The 8687-nt window shown below is 41.5% G+C and overlaps 1 protein-coding gene and 1 long non-coding RNA gene across 2 annotated transcripts in view; both read right to left on the bottom strand.

Moving 5' to 3' along the window:
- LOC107183765 overlaps nt 1-122 on the bottom strand; it is a 1322-nt gene extending 1200 nt beyond the window's left edge. Inside the window, exon 1 of the long non-coding RNA XR_001514575.1 lies at nt 24-122. This is a non-coding gene — a long non-coding RNA (uncharacterized LOC107183765). The remainder of the gene's footprint in view (nt 1-23) is intronic.
- Nucleotides 1-8687, bottom strand: part of DENND5B (DENN/MADD domain containing 5B) — an 831092-nt gene that overhangs the window by 730188 nt on the left and 92217 nt on the right. The window lies entirely within an intron of this gene.

The raw sequence follows: 8687 nt of genomic DNA, 5'->3' as shown, positions 1-8687 counted from the left end.
GGCGGAAGTCCAATGTCGGCTACCTGCTGCACGGGACCCCCAGACCCTGGAGTCGGCCCTCGCTGCACCCGGAATGGGCCGAGACGGCCGCCTTCAGGACCCCGTCACCCGCGGGCACCCTAGGTGAGTGCCTCGGGAGGGAGGGATGGGCAGGGGGCGTGGGCTCAGGTGTGGGACGCGCCCTGTCGGTGCGCTTAGTCTGCCGGCTGCAAGGGGAGCCAGCCGGGGAGGTTTTCCTGGGGTTGCGCAGGCCCCCCCCCCTCCCTCGTCTTCCCGATTTTGTCCCTTTCCCCCGGGGACCTTGCTTGGACAGGAACCCGCCTAGGCTGCGCTTGCCTTGGAGGTCAATTCTCAGAGAATTCCGGAAGTAGATGTACCACTCTTAAAAGTTTGATTATCGTGCCCATTTTCTGAATACCAACGTTTACGATTCTTCGCTAAATTCTTGCTTTCGGCACGTCCTCGTGAAGGACTAGTGGATGGGGAGGCAGATGGTCACCCTGGTCTGGCAGCCTCGCTGTTGAGTGACCGAGGACCAGCTAACCTGAGTGCTCCGCGTTTTCCCTTTTGGAAAACAACCCCTCCACTCGCACCCTGAGCGTGAGTAGATGCAAGCCTCTCATGAGGAAAAACGTTCCTACTATCAAGAAACTTAATTCTTACTGCTGTCTTCGTGCTGACACATGGAGATATCAACAATGCGGGATGTTGAGTTCTGACTTCTCATTGAACCTTAGTATTGGAAGAAATGAGCAAGATGATCTATGCAAGCCCGCATCGCCTGAGCTCTTCAAAGGCATTCCTTTCTCCCAAGGGGAACGTGAAACTATGTAGAACACACTAGAGATATTTTTCTTGATCTGCAGAACTTTTCTTTACAACCCCCCTCGACCTTATTTTGTGCTCTTATTGTGCCATAACCAGAGATGTCACGTATGTAGACCAAGTTATGAGGCAAAACGCTTATTTAAACAAGGAATACTTTTTTTTTGCAGGAATACAGATACTTTACCTCACTTTCACTCATTTTGTTCTGGTTTTGCAAAGCTGTTGTGATGATTTGAATGTGATAGGCGTTGAAGGTTTAAAAATAGCCCTTGTCCGGAAGCTGTAGTAGTCATAGGGCAGAAAAATATGATGATGGCTTACAATTATGATGAATTTATAGCCACAAGAGCTAAGGGCAGGAATAGTGATAGGAGAAAAAAAATGTAAACAAGTAACCGAATTACAGTGCTTCAGGTCTGGATTCCTCATCGGCAAAATGAAGACACTGGGGAAATAATCTCTGAAATCTCTTCCAGATTTAGGTGATTCATTCTTCCTTTTAAAGTGAAACTGCATTGCTTTGTGTTGAAGTTATTTATTAATCCATTTTTCAATTGTTTGAGCTACCCAATGTCTTAATCATCAGCTGTCTTCAAACTGGAGGGTAATGGAATCCAAGCCTTTTATATCACTTTATTTAAAATCACCTACATAGTTTCAAATTCTGAGCAAAAGATAATATCGCCCTTCTCGAACTAGGAGTGAGTAGTGCTGTGGCAGCCTATAAACATTTCTACAAGGTACTGTGCTTATAGAAGAAAGAGTTCTTTTTTTTTCTTTTCCTTTTCTATTTGTTGTTAATCCTTATCCAAGGATATTTTCCCATTGATTTTTAGAGAGAGTGAAAGGGAGTGAGACTCAGAGAGAAACATTGATGTGAGATCGGGGCTGACTGGAATCGAACCCAAGATCCTTCAGAGGGTCCAACACTCTATCCACTGAGCCAAACTGACTAGGACTTTATTCTATTTTTTTAAAATATGTTTTATTGATTTTTTACAGAGAGGAAGGGAGAGAGAGAGTTAGAAACATCAATGGGAGAGAAACATCGATCAGCTGCCTCCTGCACATCTAATGGGGATGTGCCTGAAACCAAGGTACATGCCCCTCGCTGGAATCGAACCTGGGACCCTTCAGTCCGCAGGCCGACGCTCTATCCACTGAGCCAAATCGGTTTCGGCTCTATTCTATTTTTTATTCAGAGAAAATTCAAAGCACCTCCTGTCCCCTCTTTTTCTTTTTCTAAACATGAACTCCAAGTTTTTGCTGCTATTATTATTAGGGCTGAAAAGTAATTACTGTGCCTTCCTGGGTACAGTTGTTTCTCTTTACCATAATATAGTCTGTAGTATCTGTTGGAGAATTATCTGGTGTTTTGACAGGTAGTCTTAAACTATTGAATGACCACACCTTATTCAATTTGGTGTGGTAAAACAATTAGAAAGTGCTTCCTTGTTTTAATCAAATCTGCTACTCAATATTAAATCTCATCCAACTATCTATCATTATATAAATAGAATCTTCTCATCAAAAAGCAAACAAGGTTTAAATTCCTAAGAAGTGCCAATCTATAGTACCTAAAAAAGTATTTACATATGAAAACCACAATGTTTAGACTCATTGCATACTCATAATCAAATTGTTATTACTTTCCCTTTCAAAGAAGGAACATAAACAGATGTCAAGAACTGAGCAGAGAATTCAGTTTAATGGTGTTGTGTTATATTCTATGATTGTGAAACCCACTATTTTTAGAGTTCTCTGCTTTTTGGTCAAAAAAAAAAAAAGAAAAAAGAAAGGAAAGAAAAAGAAGTCTACCAACTGCATTCTCCATATGTAGCTGAATGTGAATCTTCTCAAATGGGGAAAAGAGAGAGGTGAGGTAATTAAGACAGGCTTTGGGGACATATAGCACCCAAGTTCTAGTCCCACTTTCATTATTAGTTGTGTGAATTGGACCAAGACTCTTAACTCATTTCTTAGTTTCCTCATCTGGACAATGGAGAAAATAGTACTTTATGGGACTGTTGGGAGGATGAAGTACAATTATATAGGTAAATGTCTGGCACAAAGCAAGCATGCCAGATAGTATCCTAACAAGGAATCATTATTCATCTCTATCCCAAAGAGTCTGGCACTATCCCTGGCACACAGGAGACACTCTATTAATGTTCACAATAGCTACTATTTATTAAGTGCGATTTGTGTATTAAAGAACTCTGCTATGTGATACACACGTGAAGACATGTGTATGAAATTTCACAGCAATCTTAATTGGTAGGTAGGACAGTATTATGCCCATTTTGCAGTAGAAGAAATTGAGGCACAGAAGTTTTACTAACTTGCTTAGAATCATAAACTGGTGTTTAGTTATCCAGGACTCAAATTCAAGTACACCTGGCATTATTGCACATAATTCCATTATGAAAAAAAATTTAAAAGGACATTTTGTATGTGTGTGTGTGTGGTGTCTGATTGAACTTTTCTTATTTTGTGTTTTATTTGGTTCAACTTTTCTGTTCCTTCCCCCTTTCCATAGTATGAATATCTGAAAGCTTTGGGGGTAGAGGAAAATCTTATCTACTGAACGTGTATGTTTCCTGCTATTATTCAAGGTAGCGTGTTTCCTTAATTTTATGGGAATCCTGAAGGATGTGTATGGAAGATACCTTTCTATAGAAAATACTTGTTTGTTTCTACTTCCAAAGACTACTTCTATTAACCAGGCATTTCTGAATTTAGGCTTGCTCAGGGGAGATCAGTGTCATTATCTTCATTAATTAATCTAGGCTTGGTGTAGGTCTGCAGATTTACTCGTTAGTTTGCTTTGATGGAAGGCAGATTTTTCCTACCTCGCCCTTTTAACAAAGGTGTAGCTCTTTCAAGCGTGGAACATTGAGGTTGTTTCTCATGTTCAGCCCTTTCCCATTCAGAGGCTCAAGATCAAGTGTCCCTTTCCCTTACAAGACCCTCAGGTTTCTGGAGGGAATGGTATTGCTTCCACGGCAGCGTGGGCCTACAAATTAGTTTGCTGCTAGCGTTTAGATTTGTCGTTCTTTTTCTTTTTTCCTCTTATCCTTGGGAACCTTCATTATCTTCTTATCTCAGCAGTACACTTAAAAGTATATCTTTTGTTATTTATTGAGCATCTGGGTGATGTGTGACAAAAGACTCCACATTATCATGACATGCAAGCTTTCCATAAGTAAGAGTTTCTTTTTAACGTTCTCACCATGGCTGGAATGCTCGGGTTTCCGACATGAAGTCCAGTATCATGAGTACTTCTAGAGGACTAATTTCACCTTTGTTGAGAGGGGGTTGCGATGGAAATCTGGGTAACAGGGAAAATAGTACTGTTTATTACAGTAAATGCTGGTCCTGAATCAGAACTATATGTGTTTTACTTACAATTCTTATTTTTATGACAACCCAGCAAGACAGGTAGTATTATTACCATTTACAGAAGAAAGAAATCAAGTTTCAGAAAATCTTAATTTTGTGATATTGTACAACTAGCCTAAGTTCCAGAAGCAGGATTTGAACCACGTCTCTCTGGCTTCCCTTCTCACATACTTGCAACTAGTTTTTAAGATGTCCCAGAGCTTTGAAAAGCAAAGTGCTATGCAATGACAATGTACCCTATATGTTTACATATATGTTAAGGCTAATAATATTTGTGACATGAATGAATATGTCTTGTATTTAAAACAGTGATCTACACAAGTAATTTGTTTAAAGATTTATAATAAAATGATGTACGTCAATCTGTTAATGTTTGTTAGAAGCTGCTTAAAGATGGACTTTGAGATTGGAAAGTCCTTTAGAGGAACAGGAACCAGGAAGAGTATTTTTTTTTTACTTGAATTTCCTTCCAAGAGCAGTTTAAAGAGTAGAGTAGTCAGTTGTCTTTTAATGAATAGCCATTCATTAAGTATCTGTCCAAGGCCACTACCTCTGGACTTTCAAAATATTTGGTTCAATTCTGTTGTAGTTTGTACTGAAAAAAAAATTTAACATGCCTTTGCTGGAAAGTTGATTGAAAAAAGACTCAAACAAGATGTGTTTCATTTTGTTGATGTGAGCATAGTGAGATTCACTAGGCTAGGACAGGAGCTGGTAATCTGTATTTTTAAAAAGTATATCAGATCCTTCTGATGATGCGCTTGGTTTCCAAATGCCATCTTACTGGCTGCATCAGAATTACTTGGAGTGCTCATTAAAAATCCCCAGCCACACCCTAAATAGGAGTCAGAATCTGCAGGAGTAGGGTGAGAGAAGCTGTATTTTCAACAGGTGCCCAGGTTTTCCTGAATGCAACCAGTTTTGAACGACTGGGCATTCCCAAACATGGGTAAACTCCATCGTTGGTCCTGAGGATAGGTTTTGCTGGTGCCAGGCAATGAATGATACAGATTGCCCCTCAACTAACACATCATCTGGGCCCTCTGTACTTTTTGGCAACCTTCTTGCCTATTTCTGGTTGATTCTTCATTGCATTTTTTACACGTCTTTTCTACTGTGCTCTTGTTTCTCAACCCCACCCTGTCCCTCTTGAAATAGACTTTAATTTATGCTGATATACTTTTTATATCCAACAGGAGTATCTGATGTGAGCTCAGTTGACCTCTTTTTACTTCCTCCTCCCTTTCTCTTCTTTTCAAACGAGTTTAAACTTTGATATTCTCTGGAGCTACCACCCAACAGCTTTCTTACTTAAACTACGTTATGTACTAGTACTTCCTTTGCTGTCTCCGTTTCTTTATCCTCCTCCCCACTTATTTCTAGGCTACCTTCTGTTCCCAACTGGATCAGTACTCTGTTACCTAACAGCCTGTTTCTAGCCCTTATTGTTAATTTTTTTCAGTGGCATTTGCTTCTTTTTTAAGCCCTCTTTTGGGTCTGGATTACATGAGATCGCCTGATTTTCGCACTTCACTAAATCTCAAAGTTTCGTCCTCTGGCTAGCCCATTTTTCTTCTTTTTCTCCTGCAACCTCTTAATTCCTGCCACCTCTGTTCTTTAATGGTCTCATTCAGTCTCTGGGCTTCTCTAGGTCATCTGTACTGCTCTGCTATTTTCAAGACCTGCTTAAGAAATGTCAATGTAGTAAGGGCACCAAATTGCAACTTCTGATGCAACCAAGCCTTTTCTCCTGACATTCCTTGGCGGTATTAACAACCTTGCTTTCCTTCTGCTTCAAAGATTATTTTAAATCTGCTCTGTTATCTACTTGCCCTCCAATCTGCCTCCAGTACTATGGCTTCCCCTTTGCCATCCAATCTGCCTCTAGTACTATGGCTTCCCCTTCCTTTCCTGATGGCTCCTTTGTCAGATTTCAGCCCCACTTTTCTCCCCAGCAGTACTGCTATCCACTTAACCACCCCTCCCCCCGCCATTAATTTTCTTAAATCTGGGTATTGGTCACATCTTTCCCGTGGCCAGAAGCCTTCTATGGCTCCTCATCTGGCTGTTATTGATATCTGTAATGAGATACTCTGTATTCAAGAATGATCATTTGGTGACTGACTGTTGGTTAAACTTTTACCAGTAACCCCTCAGTATAGAGATGGACCTTTAGGAGTTCATACAAATATTTAATCTTAGTTGAACTACTAAAGCTGGACTAGTTATGCATTGCCCACACTTCAGGAGTCGTGTGTGTTTTCAGGACTACACTTGACATCGTTTGCAGAGCATTGTGTAGAAGTAGTCATCTGTCCTTGGAGTGTGGTTGACAGTGGACATTAGCACCAGGAAGTATTCTGGGACCCCACAGTCAGTTTTGTGTTACTATCTCACTTATGCAACAGTAGCCTGAAGATAAACCTAGCTGTTTGGCTCATTCACCAGAATTCACCACCTGCAGCTGTTATAGGACAGGGGAGCTGGCCCTGAGCAGGTCTGCATAGGGCTGGCCAGTATGGTTTCTTGACTTCATGCAGGAAAGATTTCATAACAGGAGGCCAGGTGACTTTGAGAGTATTTTTTTAAAAATCTGGGACCCAAGGAAGGGCCTAGGATAGAAGAAGCAACAGGAGAGACCTAGGTGGTGCTCTGCTTGGCTCTCTAGAAATGCCGTAGGAAAGAAGTGAGCCAAGGTGGGCTGCTTTAGCTCACCGGGAAGTCAGAGAAAAGGGGGCCTTGGAGACAGGTTCAGGGGATTAGCCCAGCATGAGCTATCACTGCCCATTGTTCCCCTGGTTGCGAGTCTCATGGGGACCCTTAGAGTTAGGAGATGCCTGCCTGTGGGGGAAGATGAGGGGGAAGGAGAAGGCATAGGCATTCTTCTGGCTGGGGAAACACACACTGGGTCCTTTGTTTAGCTCTCTCTTGCTGGCGGGAATCTTAGGGGAGGTCTCAGGGGAGGTTTTCAGCAGAATATGCATCCCTTTTCTGGTGTACCCTTTTAGGGTCGTGGTCTCTACTGATTGGTGAGCACCAGGGCAGGGGGGATTCGTCATTGCCAGTGGTCCTGGCGTAGCCCACCTGGTTTTGCTGCTTTTCTGGGCCTGGAGCTGAAATACAACTGAGGCCTAGATGTTATCTCTAGGGAGGTGACCTGTATCTGGCTGGAAATTGCTCAGCCAGTTTGTTCAGCTGTTTCAGTTTCCCTATTCTAGTTGGCCAAGGAATTTTCCTAACTTCTGACTGTCCTGCCTCACAGCCACTATTCTGGGGACTGCACCAAGGCAAATATCCAGCCTGCTGTGCAAGGCTGCGATGTTCCCTGGGCTTCTGGTAGGCAACATTTTGTATTAGGCTACATGTTAATAGAAGCCTTAAAAAAGTGCAATGCCCTTAGGATAGGGTTATTTGTGTTTTTTTAAATTTGTGCTAATGAGAACATTTAAGAGGTGAAAAGTCAGTATATAGAACCAAATAAATTATAAGATATCCCAGCAGAAGAATACAAGAGGTTATTGCTTATAATTTCAAATATAATGCAGTATAAGGTATAGGAACTTATCAAATTATAGCCAAATTTGGTTAAATTATTACTAAAAATCCTCCATGGAACAATAAAGCTTTTAAACAAAGTGATTTTTACTTCCTCTGCAGAAAGTTGACTAACATGTAACTCCCTCCCTCCCCTGCAATGAAAAACACAGGCTGCTTTAATGCTGTATATTGGTGACTGAATATTATATTTGGTGTTGGGAATCCAAGATGAATGATACAAATGCCTTGACCTTAAGTATTTTCAGCCCACAGGGGGAATGTGATATATAATAAACCGGTGTGATTATATATGAAGAACCAGGTGATATATAAGTCAGTGTTGGTGTAAGAGCAGTGATTAGAGTGGTTGTAGTTCAGAGGAGGGCACACTGTGCTCTGCTACATCCAATTTTGGGGAAGACTGCCCAGCTGACTTGGACCTTCAGGGTCATGGATAAGCCTGTATCTGTTGGCTTATGCATCTGATGGGAGCAGTATCCTGCTGACACAACCTGGAAATCTATACCAGGGAGGCCTAATAGCTCTCCCAAGTACCATTCAGACCCCTGAGCCAATGAATTCCACCAGGATCTGTGTTCTTTTTCAGATCCCTAGATCCTTCTTAGTTTGTCTCTATGAGCCCACAAAAGCTAGGGATCCTTCAACCCTTTAACAAGTATTTCAGTGTTCAGTATGGGCCAGTCATTGTGTTAGGCCCTAGAAAATCAAAGTGGGAAGAATACTCTATGATGGCTTAGTGTGTGGTCCCTGGAGTCAGACTGGCTGGGTTTAAAGCCTTCTGCAGTAATTATCTGGGTGATTTGGGTTCTTTTTTTTTTTTTTTTACTTAGTTCCCTCATCTATAAAATGGGGATATAAATATTACCCACATTGTGGAGTTGTTAGAAGAATAAAAAGTT

The sequence above is a fragment of the Myotis davidii genome, unplaced genomic scaffold (genome assembly GCF_000327345.1).
Source record: "Myotis davidii unplaced genomic scaffold, ASM32734v1 scaffold902, whole genome shotgun sequence".
Classification (NCBI taxonomy): domain Eukaryota; kingdom Metazoa; phylum Chordata; class Mammalia; order Chiroptera; family Vespertilionidae; genus Myotis; species Myotis davidii.
This window is presented reverse-complemented; position numbering and strand designations above follow the sequence as displayed.